This window comes from Bubalus bubalis, chromosome 4, assembly GCF_019923935.1.
Source record: "Bubalus bubalis isolate 160015118507 breed Murrah chromosome 4, NDDB_SH_1, whole genome shotgun sequence".
Classification (NCBI taxonomy): domain Eukaryota; kingdom Metazoa; phylum Chordata; class Mammalia; order Artiodactyla; family Bovidae; genus Bubalus; species Bubalus bubalis.
The window spans coordinates 128,048,585-128,064,293 of NC_059160.1; the positions used below are offsets into that span (position 1 = coordinate 128,048,585).

The following is a 15,709-nucleotide window of genomic DNA, read 5'->3' on the forward strand; positions in this document are numbered from 1 at the left end:
TGGTTGCCGTGTGGGTTTTTCTCTAGTTGCGGAAAGCAGAGATTCCTCTTCGTTGCAGCTCTCAGACTTCTCATTGCAGTGGCTTCTTTTGTTGCAGAGCGTGGGCTCAGTGGTTGCGGTTCCTGGCCTCTAGAGCACAGGCTCAGTAGTTGTGGCTCATGGGCTTAGTTGCCTTATATTCTCTTCTTCACTTTAGTACATGTGGGATCTTCTCAGATCTGGGATCAACCTGCATCTCCTGCATTGGCGGGCAGATCCTTTATTGCTGAGCCACCAGGGAAGCCCAGTAATTGAGCTTTTTAACTTGCATACTTTGTTAGCAGATCCAATGGACACCTCTCCTCTCTGAAAAATGAAACACTTCATGCAACCCCTCCAATAGTTCCTATTTCTGTGAATGGTGTCACCTGACTTCCAATTTTCTAGTCCCATGAGTCTGAACTCAACTTTGAGTCTTTCTCTTTTTGGTCCCTATATGTGATGAACAGGACTTCCCTGGTGGCTCAGTGGTAAAGAATTCACCTGTCATGGCAGGAGATACAGGTTCGCTCCCTGAGCCAGGAAGATCCCCTGGAGAAGGAAATGGCAATCCACTCCAGCCTTCTTGCCTGGAAAATCCTATGGACAGAGGAGCCTGGTGGGCTATAGTCCACGGAATTGCAAAAGAGTTGGAAATGACTTAGCAAGTAAACAATGACATCTGATGAGTGGCCAGATCCTTCCTCTCAGTTCAAAACTGTCTCTTCTTCTCCATTCCTGTCCCCAGTAGTCACTGCTCCCTAACAAATCTCCCTTAGTCTCAGATTTTTGTGCTGCCAATCCATGCATGTTCATCTTGGCCCAGAGTTGTAATTTCATGCTCTCCTGGTCTTAAACACACTTCCAATGACTCATCCTTCTTGTTGAATGAAAGCCAGTTCCTCGGGGTAACACTCAAGTTTGTACAAAGCAGGGTTGAGACTTGGTGCAGGGTGTGTGTGTGAGGGGGGACAGGACTAACCTTGTGATGTGGAGTAGGCATCAGCTTGGGGTGGGGGAAAAGAGGAGTCACTTGGTTGTTCTAAGTGGCAGAGTTGGAGGACTTCCCTGTGGTCCAGAGGTTAAGATTCTGCACTCCCAATGCAGGGGTCCCAGGTTCAATCCCTGGCCAGGGAACAAGATCCCACATGCCACCACTAAAGACCTTGCATGCTACAACTAAGACCCAGAGCAGTCAAATAATTTTTTTTTAAGTGGCAGAGAGTCTATGTATAAACAGAATACATAACTATAGTCTGTATAGCAACAAAAATAAAATATCATATGGGTATGAATAACATTCAATCACAGATATTTATCAAGCATCTACTACATACCAGACAGGATGGCTGGGTGTTGGGAATGTAGCAGTGAAGAGCTCTGCTCTCAGAAATTTACAGGTGGAGAGGGAGCTGGGGAAATCCACAGGCAGTCATAACACAGCACGGAAAATGCTGAGGGCTTCCATGGGACTATACAGGAGTGGCTCCCATCCAGGTGGAGGCAGGTGGGGAATGAGAAAACCTCTAGGAGGAAAGGACATCTTAGTGGAGATGGATGTGCTAGACTCATTCAGCCAGGTGAGGGTGGAGAGGTAAGGGCAGGAGGGAATGTTTCAAGATGGGGTCTCATGGGTCCACCTAATGACAGAGACACTTGGTGGCTTTGTGCCAGAGGGATGAGGCTTAGCTGGGGCCAGAAGTCAGGGGTGTTGAAAGAAGAGACTAAGGAGGTGAGCAGGGGCTGGATTAGGAAGAACTTATTTGGGGGGCCATGCCTAAAGAATATGGGATCTTAATTCCTCAACTAGGAATTGAACCCACACCCCTCTTTCACTGGGAGCATGGAGTCTTAATCACTAGACCACCAGGGAAGTCCAGAAGAACTCTCTTTGCCATGATAAAAGGGTTAGATTTTTTCCTGGGGATAAACAGGAACCACTGACAAGTTTTAAGTATGGGAATGTGCTCATCAGATTTTCTTTATTATGAGAAACTGAGAAAAAGGCCAAGATGTTAGCTGTGGCTAAATATCCCAATCATTAGAACTCAAACAATTTCAATAAGAGGTATACCCTGGAGCTACTGTGGGTTTAGTTCCAGACCATCGCAATAAAGCAGTTCACACGCACATGAATTTTTTGGTTTCCCAGCGCATATACAAGTTATGCTTACACTATACTATAGTCTATTGTGTGATAGCATCATATCTAAAAAAAGGTGCATGTTTTAATTTAAAAATACTTTATTGCTAGAAAATGCTGGCCATCACCTGAACCTTCAGTGAGTCGTAGCAGTACCAAAGATCACTGATCACAGATCACCATAACAATGAGAATAATCATGAAAAAGCTTTGAAATATTTCGACAATTATCAATATGTGACATAGAAACATGAAGTGAGCAAAATGGCACCGATAGACTTGCTTGATGCAAGATCTCCCCAAACCTTCAATTTGTAAAAAACACAGTATCTGCAAAGCACAATAAAGCAGAAGGCAATAAAATAAGATCTGCCTGTATTTCTGTTTGGATATCTGGCACAAATTCAATTTTAAGACCTCAGTTGTACTTAGTTCTTTACCTCTGACCCTTGAAGTTTATAAGTAACAAGGGAAGTCATCAACTGATTTATGTGCTGCTGTCAAGATAAATATTTATTAGGATCGCAATTTAGGATGTCAGAGTCAGAAAAGAATCCAGATGAGATCAGCTTAAAAATAAAGACGCTAGTGCACAACATGATGGGTTCTGATTTTTTTTTTTTTTTTTTCCTGATTTGCTGCCTTGATTTAGCAGTGTCTGTCTTCTGCAGCGCTGAGTAACTGCAGAATAACCCAAAGTGAAGACACCATACCTGGATGGGCACCGAGGGGGGCCCAAGGCCTGGCCAATCCCAAAATGCCACTTCTCAGGGAGACGAGGCTGTGGCAGGTGCTGCAGGAAAAGCCCGAAGTAGGTTCACCAGGAAAGAGAAGAGAATGGGGTGGCGAGGTCAGGCTTCATAGGAGGGGACTTGGCACCCTTATGTTAATGGACATTGGCCTTTTTAGCCTAATTTTGAAAGACAGAGATATAATCTTCCCTCCAGGTCCAGACTCAAAGACTTCCTTAATAGACCTTGGTCCTAGGAAGCATATATCTTTAGGAAAAAAATCTGCTTAAAGGCTTAGTCATCACAGAGCTACTGTAGCTTACCTCCACAGCTCAGGAAAAGGGAATTAGTCACAGAGTGGAGACGACTCAGATTTGATTATTTCCCACGATAAAGATTGAAGAAGTGGTTCCCCAAACCTCATGTGTTTTTGAAAATCATTGAAAATTTCTGCATCACCCTTAGCCTACAATAACTGGTGTCACCAATCTAGGGGACCTCTCTGGACTTTAAGTTAATGCTATAGAATGTGCTTACATTTCAGAAAGCCATGGCATTTTTGTTCCATCTGTGTAACAGTGAGATTTCATATGCAAGCAATATTGTACAGTGCGGACTCAGTGAGAGATCTGCTTCTGTTTATCATTTGGAACCACCATTTATCTACTGTGTGACTTTGAATAAGTTACTTAACCTCTCTGTTGGGGAGCCTCTGGCTAAAATGAGGATAAAAATGATCTAAATGGGGATTAAAGATATCTACATTATAGATTGTTGTGAGGATTAAAAGAGAAAATTCAGGGATTTTCTGGTGGCGCAGGGGTTAAGATTCCATGTTTCCACTGCTGGGAGCATGAGTTGGATCCCTGGTTGGGCAACTAAGATCCCACATTTAGCGTGGCCAAAACAAAAAAAAGGTAAAGAGAGAGAGGGAGAGAATTCATGTAAAGTACTTAGCACAGAAAAATCATTTCAAAAACTGTTTTTTTGTTTATGCTGCTGCTGCTGCTGCTAAGTCGCTTCAGTCATGTCCGACTCTGTGCGATCCCATAGACGGCAGCCCACCAGGCTCCTCCGTCCATGGCATTTTCCAGGCAAGAGTACTGGAGTGGGCAGTATTGCCCTCTCCGCTGGTTTCCTTCTGCTGCTGCTGCTGCTAAGTCGCTTCAGTCGTGTCCGACTCTGTGTGATCCCATAGACAGCAGCCCACCAGGCTTCCCCGTCCCTGGGATTCTCCAGGCAAGAACACTGGAGTGGGTTGCCATTTCCTTCTCCAATGCATGAAAGTGAAAAGCGAAAGTGAAGTCGCTCAGTCAAGTCCGACTCTCAGCAACCCCATGGACTGCAGCCTTCCAGGCTCCTCCATCCATGGGATTTTATAGATTTCTGTTATTCTGTTGGAATAAACTCACACCAGGGAAAAGAGGTCACAGGGACAAACAGCACTGTAAATGTTAACATCATCACCGTCCCATTCACACCTCCAAATAGTCTTGTTTACTTGTTACCTTGCTGATGGTGTCAGTTATGACACTGGCTGATTAATGTCAACCTATTAATAATATTTACTTCTTCTGGGGGAATTTGTGTTTCTTCTATGATTCCTGGTGGCTCAGACCATAAAGAATCCGCCTGCAATGTGGGAGACCTGGGTTCGATCTCTGGATTGGGAAGATCCCTTAGAGAAGGGAATGGCAACCCACTCCAGCATTCTTGCCTGGAGAATCCCAAGGACGAAGGAGCCTGGTGGGCTACAGTTCGTGGACTCACAAAGAGCTGGACAGGACTGACACTAACACTTTTCCACTATAATTTACCTGCTCTTGGTATCTGTTCATTTTTCAATTAGGGGCAAGCCACCTTTTCCTCCTTAATCTCAATTGAAATCTACCTGCACACATTCACCTCACAGCTGTGTCAAGGCTCAGACCTTGAGAAAACGAAGCAGCCCTGGCTTAGATCTGCACAGAAACATGGAAGGTTTCACAAGCCCCTTTACAGTTTACTCATCATCCTCTCACAGACTTTCCTTCTATTGCATCAGTTCTTCCACAAGAACACTTAACACTTTTTTTTCTTTCTCTTATCCTTTTGCCACTTCCTGTTTTCCCTAAATACTTAGTCTTCCCTCCCCTACTAAAGAGACACTGATCACGAGATTTTGTACATAAACCACTATGGATCCCAGAGGGAAAACTGAAACCAAAGGAAAAACTGCACTCTACTTACTCTGGGGTCTTCTGCAACATGGTTGCAAACTGTAAGTACTTAGCCAATCATTTACCATCTATTGGGCACTCACATGTGTCAGGCAAGGGGCTAGCACCTGTCCAACATGGAAGGCTATAGACCAAGGCTCACCAAATACAAGACCCTGAAGGATCTTCCAAGGTAATAGAAATAAAAACAAAAATAAACAAATGGGACCTAATCAATCTTATAAGCTTTTGCCCATCTAAGGAAACCATAAAAAAATGAAAAGACAACCTACAGAATGGGAGAAAATATTTGCAAATTATGTGACCAACAAGGGCTTACTTTCCAAAATATAGAAGAGCTCATATAAGTTGCTGACAAAAAAAAATCCAATTGAAAAATGAGCAGAAGGCCCAAGTAGACATTTCTCCAAAGAAGAAATACAGATGACCAGGAGGCACATGAAAAGGTGCTCAACATCACCAATCATTCAGTTCAGTTCAGTCGCTCGGTCGTGTCCACCTCTTTGCAACTCCATGGACTGCAGCACACCAGGCTTCCCTGTCCCTCACTAATTATTAGAGAAATGCAAATCAAATCTGTAAAGAAGTACCACCTCTCACCGGTCAGAATGGCCACTATTAAAAAGTCTACAAATAACAAATGCTGGAGGGTATATGGGGAAAAGGGAAACTTCCGACACTTGGTAGGAATGTAAGTTGGTGCAGACACTGTGGAAAACTGTACAGAGGTTCCTCAAAAAACTAAAAACAGAGAAAACATATAATCCAACAATCTTATTCCCGGGTATATATCCAGACAAAACTGTAATTCAAAAAGATACATGCATCTCTATGTTCATAGCAGCACTATTCACAAAGCCAAGACATTGAATCAACCTAAATGTCCGTTGAGAAATGAATGGATAAAGAAGGTGTGGTACATATATACAATGTGGTACATATATACTATTCTAAACACAAGCTGGAATCAAGATTGCCGGGAGAAATATCAATAACCTCAGATATGCAGATGACACCACCCTTATGGCAGAAAGTGAAGAGAAATTAAAAAGCCTCTTGATGGAGGTGAAAGAGGAGAGTGAAAAAGTTTGCTTAAAGCTCAACATTCAGAAAACTAAGATCATGGCATCTGGTCCCACCACTTCATGGGAAATAGATGGGGAAACAGTGGAAACAGTGACAGACTTTATTTTCTTTGGCCACCTCATGTGAAGAGTTGACTCATTGGAAAAGAGTCTGATGCTGGGAGGGACTGGGGGCAGGAGGAGAAGGGGACGACAGAGGATGAGATGGCTGGATGGCATCACTGACTCGATGGACGTGAGTCTGAGTGAACTCCGGGAGTTGGTGATGGACAGGGAGGCCTGGCGTGCTGCGATTCATGGGGTCGCAAAGAGTCGGACACGGCTGAGCGACTGATCTGATCTGATCTGATCTGATGCTAATGAAATAATGTCATTTGCAGCAACATGGATGCAACTAGAGATTAGCATACTAAAGTGACGTCAGCAGGAGAAAGACAAACACTATATGATATCACTTATATGTGGAATCTAAAACATGACACAAATGAACCTATCTGTGAAGCAGAAACAGGATCGCAGACACAGAGAACAGACTGGTGGTTGCCAAGGGAGGGGGTGTGAGGGGTGGATTGGGAGGTTGGGGTTAGCAGATGTAAGCTTTTTTATATGTAGGATGGATAAACAACAAAGTCCTGCGGTACAGCACTGGGAACTATCAATATCCTTTGATAAACCATAATGGAAAAGAATATGAAAAAGAATATATATGTATAACCGAGTCATTGTGCTGTATAGCAGAAATTAATACAATATAAATCAACTATACTTCAATTAAAAAAAAAACAAACTGAAGGAAGATACCAGACTTGGTGAAGTGGAGGCTGTGAACCTATGAATGGGGGCAAAGTTGAGGGCAAGGGAAAGGGCTGTACTGCATGTAAAATTTGTCTGTGCTGAAGGCATTTGTATTTTAATGTTTGTCCGCTGTCTTTTCCTTAGTGAAGTCCTAGAAGACAGAGGCATCGTCATATTTTTTCTCAGAGCATCCAGGGCTTTGTCCACAGTGCCCCACAAGCAATCCTTCCTTCCATCTGCATCATGAGCTGTGGGGTCAGAAAACTAGGATGCAGTCAGGCCAGCACAGATTAAGTGCCAGCTGACTTCTTCTCCCTTGTGCGGTGAGTTCAAGTCCTGATTCTATTGCAACCTGATAGAGCAACAGAAGGGGCTTCCCAGGTGGTACTGGTGGTAAAGAACCCACCTGCCAATGCAGGAGACATAAGAGACACAGGTTCAATCCCTGGGTCAGAAAGATACCCCAGAGAAAGAAATGGCAGCCCACTCCAGTACTCTTGCCTGGAGAATCTCATGGACAGAAGAGCCTGGTGGACTACGGCCCATAGGGTCACAAAGAGTCATACATGACTGAAGCAACTTAGCATGCACATACAGAGCAACAGAAATCTGCACGTGATAAAGCAGTTGCTTTTTGAAATGCACTTATTGTGCTAAGCATTTTACACAAATTATATCTTTTCATTCTCATAGCAAGACTATAAGGTAGATATGGTCATTAAATAACTCGCTCCAGGTCACACAGCTGATAAGTGGTGCTTTCAGACTATGAATCCAGGTGGGTCTCTCATAATACTATACTATACAATACTGCTTGCCCATGCCATCTGTTTCACAGATGAAATTTTAAAAGAGATTATTCACTTGGTAGATTGGCAAGGACTAGGAAGCCGAGTGATGTCCAGGGAGGGGAGGGCCTGAGAACAGTGCGCTTTGCTAGCCCTTGTAGATGAGATGACGGATCTCTCCTCCTCCGTTCCTAAGTCAGAATTTGCTCAGGTAGCCTCCTGTCTCCAGCTCCAGAACGGAATCCAAGTATTTCAAGCCATTATTTTCCAAACCGTCAACATGCTGTTTGTTTCTTGATTCCCAACCAGTGTCTTTCGAAAAAATGAAGTTGAGTAAAAACAGTGTATATTGTACCTTTCAACTGGAGTTCTGGTTTGTGTGAGAAGATAAATGTCTTTATTCTTAAAGCCAGTTTGTGTTGGGATTGTTGGTCCTTTGCAGCTGAAAGCATCCTGGATGATTCACTGAAGGTGTGAACAGTGCAATATTTCTGGAGGGCCATCTGACTACATGTGTCAAAAATTTCAGTAAACATACTCAGCAATACCACTTCCAGGAATATGTCTCAAAGAAGGAAATGTTTGTATGTACCATTTAAAAGGATGTTCATGGAATCAATATTTTTAATAGAAAGAAACAGGACTAAATAACTGTCAATAAAGATGATATAAAATATGTTATATTCCCAATTCTAGAGCTTCCCAGGTGGTTCAGTGGTAAAGAATCCACCTGCCAATGCAGGAGACACAGGAGACTCAGATTCAATTCCTGGGTCAGGAAGACCCCCTGGAGGAGGAAATGGCAACCCATTCCGGTATTCTTGCCTGTGAATCCCATGGACAGGGGAGCCTGGCAGGCTACGGTCCATGGGGTCACAAACAGTCAGACATGACTGAGCGACTAGACATGAGCACAAATACAAGCTGGATTCTACGCAAGGGAAAGCTATGCAACCAGTAATGGACAAGATTTATAAGTCAGTGAATTGTCCACACTGTCTTAGGATAAATGACACAAATAGGAAATTATTTGAGCACGGAGTTAAAAAGCTAAGACAGTTTGTTTGGAGTGATTTTTGATAGAGACAAATATCATCACTAGATGCTGACACCATTGGATAAAGGATGGTGGAGAAGGATGTGCACATGTTCTCAGAGGATCACCTAAGGTTCTTTATTGATTACAAGGATAGAGGGACTTCATATCAGACTGCAGATGCCACCGTAACCAAGCGATCAGACTTTGCAATCCCAACAACGAGACACTGTGAGCCTCCTGACACGATGCCTTGTAAACTACCACCCAGGTCATATCCTTGTCAGAAAGATTAAGCCAGATCTACTCAAAAGGAAACAAATTCAGACTGTAGGGCCTTCAACAAGACCACTGGCTTGGACTCTTCAAAAATGTTCATGTCTGGGAATTCCCTGGTGGTCCAGTGGTCCGGACTCCAAGTTTCCACAGCTGGGGCCCAGGTTTGATCCCTGGTTGGGGAAATAAGATCCTGCAAGTCACACAGTGTGCTAACAACAAAAATGCCAGCATCACAAGAGGAAAAAAAAAGACAAGAGAGAAATATTCTAGAACTGTGCTGTCCAACAGAAATGTAATATGAGCTATATATGCAATTAAAAAATTTTAAATAGCCACAGGTAAAACTAATTTTAATAATGTATTTTTAGCCTAATACATTCAATGCATTATTATTTCAATATGCAATCAATATGCAGAATTACTGATGAAATAATGTACATTTTTTTTGTGTGCTCTAAGTCTTGAATACACTCAATTTGGGCCAGCCATATTTCAAGGGCTCAAGAGCCATATACAGTTCTTGCTTTGGCAGTGCATTGACTAAAACTGGAATGATACAGAGAAGATTAGCATGGCCCCTGTGGAAGGATGACATGCAAATTTGTGGAGTATTTCACATTTTTCTGACATATATACACCACTGTATATAAAACAGGTAACTAATAAGAACCTGCTGTATAGCACAGAGAACTCCACTCAATACTTTGTAATAGCCTATTTAGGAAAAGAATCTAACAAAAATAAAGAGTGGATGTTGTATATGTGTAGCTGAATCATTGTGCTGTACACCTGAAGCTAACACAACATTATAAATCAATTATACTCCAAAAAAGTTTTTTTTTAAAAAACAGTCACATACAACCGGGGACTTCTGTACTGAACGGCATAGCTCTAGAGTAAAGAAGGCTGGGGGTCCAGTGGTTAAGACTTTGCCTTCCAGCGCAGAGAGTGCGGGTTCCATCTCTGGTCAGGGAACTAAGATCCCGCATACTACATGCCTCGTGGCCAAAAAAAACAAAACACAAAACAGAAGCAATATTGTAAAAAACTCAATAAAGACTTTGAAAATGGTCCACATCAAAATAAAAGAAAGATGAGTAAAAAGACAGTCACCAAATGCAATGTGGGATCCTGTAAGGGAACTGCGTGTCTAATTGGAGAAAGTGTAGACTGTATATAAGAAACTATTATTATATGTATGGTAAAGTTCTTGGTAAAAATAGTAGTTAGTTACATAAAGTGTATGCGTGTGTTCAGTTGCTCAGTTGTGTCTGGCTTTTTGCTACCCTATAGATTGTAGCCCACCAGGTTCCTCTGTGGGATTTCCCAAGCAAGAATACTAGTGTATTGCCATGCCCTCCTCCAGGGGATCGTTCCTATGGAGGGATCCAACTTGTGTCTCCTGTGTCTCCAGCATTGCAGGCGGATTCTTTACCGCTGAAAGAATGATGCTATTCTTAGGAGATATATGCTAAAGTAATTGAATGTCAAGTACAATGCCTGCAACTTACTTTTAAATGGTTCAACAGTGGTGCTAAGTCAATAAATAGAGATTGAAATAGATACAGATATACAGGAGAAGGGCACAAATACTAACAAACAACTGGTGAATCTAGGGAAAGAATATTCAGATATTTATTGTACTGTTTTTTCCAAACTTTTTTACAGTTTGATAGTCCTGAGAGAAAAAATAGATTACAATAATGATAATGACATTTTAGATTCTTTACAGTTTACAGCATATTTTCATATATATTGTGAATTTAATCCTTTCAAAGTCTATGAAGGTAGATATTTGGCATGTTTGACCTTTGTTTTATAGTAAAAACGAAAAAAAAAACCAAAAACATTTCTTTGGTGCCCAAACACATGCCAGGCACGACACATATATTTTCTCTTTTAATTTTTCAAAGGACTCCCAGAGGCAGGTGGGGTCTCTTCCATTCATAATACCTGACATCTGGGGCTTTGGTAGGTCAGGGGATTGCCAGGGTCACAATCTGGGCAAGCTCCAGAGGTAGGGTTTAAATGCATCTCTGTCCCCCTCTGGGGACTGAGCTCTTTTCTCTCTTTGCCTCCTGTTTGTAAGTCCTGTTTCACAAATGTAGAAATGGGGAGCCCAGAGAAGTTAAGTAATTTTTTCAAAGTCACACAGCTACCAAGGGGCAAAAGCAGAAGTCAAACCCAGTCTTCACTCTGTCTCCAATTCCACAGCTCTTTGTTCACAGCAGCCAAACCAGTGGAATGGCCCCTCCCCTCCAGTGAATGCCCTGAAGTCAATCTGGGCTCTAATGGGGTGATTCATGTGAGAAGAAATTTTGGAGAAAGGACCCTTGGCACAGGAAATTAGTTGAGTTGTTGAAGTGGTGCCAAGGAAAGGCCCGCGACCTAAGAGCAGGCATGGCTGCAGAGAAGCTTTGTAAAAATAAGAGCACGACTGCACTAAGTCATCTGATGCTCTGATTAAGAAGCATGAGTTGCCACACCATGTGATGGGGTGGCCATAAGCTCTAGCCCTGGAGACATGACCTGGCACAGATTCTATTACTGGAGCAGCAGGGTGGTATTCAGGCAGGGTTATGTATGGGGGGAGTACAGTGGGGGAAGCAAGTCAGGACTGCAGTCTCACAACTGTGCTGAACTTTTATCAAAGTAAATATGAATACTTTTCCATATTCAATGAAATTTCATGTAAATTTTTAAATGAAAACTAAATTTTTCATTTTGATTTTAATGATCTGATTAAAAGACTGGGTGCTTTACTGAAAGTCACAGGTTGGAGAACAATGAAATCATTTGTCCAAAAACTCAAATAAGAAAATAGCCATCACAACAGGAATCTGAGGGGACTGTGCATTTTACATCAGAACAGCCTCAGGGCAGTGAGGACTTCTAAAGGGTGATCATGCCTTCAAGGACCACCTCATCCTTCCCACTGAGTAGGAGGCTCCAGCAGGGGGTCACCAGGGGGCTGTGAAGCTGGAAAGGTCATCCTTCTGTTACTGAGTCCAGGCTTTACTGCTCGCCTCATGACAGGCTGATAAATTGAGAGACGAGTTGTTGGGGCAAGGAACTTTCTTCAGAAAGTCTGCAGATAGAGAAGATGGCAGACTTATCCCAAAGAACCATCTTGCCTGGGTTAGAATTCAGGCTCCTTTTATACTAAAAGGAGAGGGAGTAAAGTCAAACATTTCCTGGTTCTTGTCTTTCTCTGGAGGGAATGTGTTCATTTCTTCCTCTCTGTAGTCATTCACAGGTGGGCTTGGTCAAGTTGTTTCTTGTGAGATAAACAAAGGTATTTTATCTTAATGCTCATTACCTGGGAAGCAGGGTTCCCATAGATGGCTGCTGCTGCTAAGTCACTTCAGTCATGTCTGATTCTGTGCGACCCCATGGACTGCAGCCTACCAGGCTCCTCCATCCATGGGATTTTCCAGGCAAGAACACTGGAGTGGGTTGCCATTGCCTTCTCCAGCCAGAGATGGGCAATTGAATATAATTTAAGCTTATAGGCAACATCCCTTTAGAGATTACCTTATAATATAATACAAAAGTTCTCTGTTACGTTCTGAACGCAGATCTTGAACTACAAATCACTACTTGAACTGCTGGAGAGAACTGACTGGCTGTCCTAGCGGAGTCCTGGATCTTCCCAGGCTCAGCCTCCTAAGACAGCGTGTGTCCTTAGGGAATCCTGGAACACACTGCGAGACCCTCACCCTGACTGTGGCATAGCCTAGACTGAGAGTCATGATGGCCTCTTTTCTTTTTTCAATTTTATTGACATATAGTTGATTTACAATGTTGTGTTAATTTCTGCTGTACAGCAAAGTGACTCAGTTATACATACATGTGTATATATACACATTCATTTTTGTATTCTTTTCCATTATAGTTCATCACAAAGTACTGAATATAGTTTCCTGTGCTATGCAGTTCAGCCTTGCTGTTTGCACATGCCCACCAGTAGATACCAGTCCCCAGTAGGGTAGACCTGCTGGCAGAAATCAAGGCTAGCAGCCAAGGTCTGTCATTCAGATATCCCACGTGGGTGTGACTGCTGAGTTAATAAATTCAGCAGAACTCCATCTTCATCCTGAACTGGCCTTGTTAAATGGTCAAGTTCACCTGAGACTTTCATCCAAACTCATCTGAAAGGGATATGACAGGAGGGCTACAAAGACTGGCAGCAAAGGGCTTGCACCGAGACCCTTCCAAGGCAACCTCCAGACTGACCACCAGCATGTCTTTCCTGTTGTTCAGTTTGAATCCCCATTGTTTTTTAATCCAAATCTTTGCCTTGCCAAGCACCAGGAAAAGCAGGTATTACCCAGTTAAGAGCTGACACAAAGGGGTCTCTACCTGTGGCCTGGTAACTCTGCAGCCCAGAAGGGCTCACACTATCCTGGGTCCCCCAAGTTCCCACTGAGCCCCAAGGTGGGGGACCAGACCCCAGAGCTGGAAGATACTTGTGTGGCTCAGAGTCAGAGCAGAATCCTCTGTGCTGGAAAAGACTTCACACTGACCGCAGCATCTTGTGACTCACAGTACCAAACGCTGCTCCTAGCTGGAGGAAACGATGACAGCTTCAGCCCTTCGAGGAGATCTGTGGTCGCTGTGATCAGACTAGTACCCTGTTCTGTTTCAGTGACGCAGGGTCACATTTTCCTTTGAACTGAGAAAATTCATGTCAGGCGTAATCATACCACCTCCCTCCTTCTCGTTCCCATTCTTCCTCTCTTCCCTCCACCACACTTTCTTTTACCCTTTCCTCTGTGTTTACAGGGATGTGAAACTCACATAACACACAATGGACCATTTTAAAGGGTAGGGCCCAGTGGCATTTCATGCATTCAGAACTGTGCAAGAATCATCTCTCTCTGTTTTCAAACCTTTTCATCACCCCGAGGACCCCACAGGGAGGAAGGAGTCATTCTTGTTTCCACTTCTCCAAGGCCCTGGCAGCAGCAACTAATATGCTTTCTATCTTTATAGATTCACTTATTCTGGACATTTCATATAAAAGGAAACATGCAATATTGCAGGGGCCCCCGAACTCTGAGATCTAATGCTTGATCTGCACTCGAGCTGATGTAATAATAATAGAAATAAGGCTTACACACAATAAATGTAATATGCTTGAATTATCCTGAAACCATCCAGGAAAAAAGTATCTTCTATGAGACTGGTCCCTGGTGCCAACAATTTGGGGACCCATATTGAATACGGGACCCTCTGGTCTGGTATCTTGCACTTAACATTCCGATTTCAAGGTTCATCCAAGCCGTCACATGTAACAGCACTTCATTCCCTTCTATGACTGAACAGTATTCCATTGTATGGATATGTCACAATTTGTTTATCTAGTCATCTACAGATGGGCATTTGGGTGGTTTCCACCTCTTGCCTATTATGAATAACGCTGCTGTAAACATTCACGCACAAGTGTCTCTAGATGTTTTCATTTCTCTGGAGTGTACACCTAGAATTTTAAGAAACTATCAAATGTTTTTTCCAAAGCAGCTGCACCAGTTTGCATTCCCACCAGCAGAGGAGAGTAACACTTTCTTTCATCTGATGAAACAAAACAACATCAAAACAATTGGCTCATCATAGAATAGTGAGCCTGCCGAGGACATTTAGATAACCAACCATCTTTTGCAACAGTGATTCACCAAGTGTGGAAAGGTGAGCTTGAAACAAACCCACCCAGCTGGTCCCCAGCTTTCCCTGAAGGGCAGAATAAGATCTTTGAGCAGGGAGAGGCTTCACTGAAAGTTTTCTCCCCTGTGCTCTTCTTATTCAATTCTGGCCCATCAGCAGGTCGGCTTGGCTGGATACCCACTGAGCACAGAACACTGACCGGGCCAGCTGGTGGGAAGCTGCACAGAAAAAGGTGCCAGGGATATTCAAGGAGCATACGATAATCCAGACAAGTCTGAACAGATAAGACAAGGGATGGCATTTTAGAGCTGGAGAGGATTGTGGGATCTCAACTCAAAATCAGGCACAAGGTTGGAGTTGAGGGAACGGAACCCCCAGCTTCATGGACTCACACCTGGCCAGTCAGCATCAGGACATGAGAAGTCAGATCCGCCGTGGTGAGAGGAGCCCTCATCTACTTTGCTGGGATTCCTGGGTTGGTCCCATGAGGCAAGCTGAGAGGTTGGGGAAACACAGATCCTTCAGTCCTGCCCAGACCAACCAGAACCGACTCTCTCAGAAGATCTGTGCTCTCGGAAGATCTGATCAGGAAGTTTGGGGAACCTGCCGCCAACTGTAAACAATGATAAAGCTGATTTAACAGCACCAAAAGTGCCTAGTCTTGATTTTTAATGTTGATATGGCCTTACATTTGAGTGAAAAATTGGAAGTCATCATGTTTACTTGATACGTGGTTTCTGTTGGAGCTTGCCTTGGGCTCCGATGGTCTGCTGGTTCAGATACTCAATCTATGGCATGCACGTGTCACACCCAGCCACCAGCCCCCCTGCACACCACACACTCACACACCCAGAATGCATGGAGGTTGCCCCACCTCTTTTAACCCAGATTATAGCAACTAAACTCACTGTTCTATACCTTGCTTTGAAAACAAAACTAAATCCCTTATCT

General features: G+C 43.3%; 2 non-coding genes across 2 annotated transcripts; both read left to right on the forward strand.

The window, feature by feature from the left end:
• The first annotated feature begins 1,082 nt into the window (after positions 1-1,082).
• Positions 1,083-1,156, forward strand: TRNAG-CCC. The gene has a single exon. It is a non-coding gene; the product is annotated as a tRNA-Gly (tRNA).
• Positions 1,157-9,610: 8,454 nt separating this feature from the next.
• On the forward strand, positions 9,611-9,717 carry LOC112584762. Its single transcript, XR_003109169.2, has one exon. It is a non-coding gene; the product is annotated as a U6 spliceosomal RNA (small nuclear RNA).
• Positions 9,718-15,709: the final 5,992 nt, after the last annotated feature.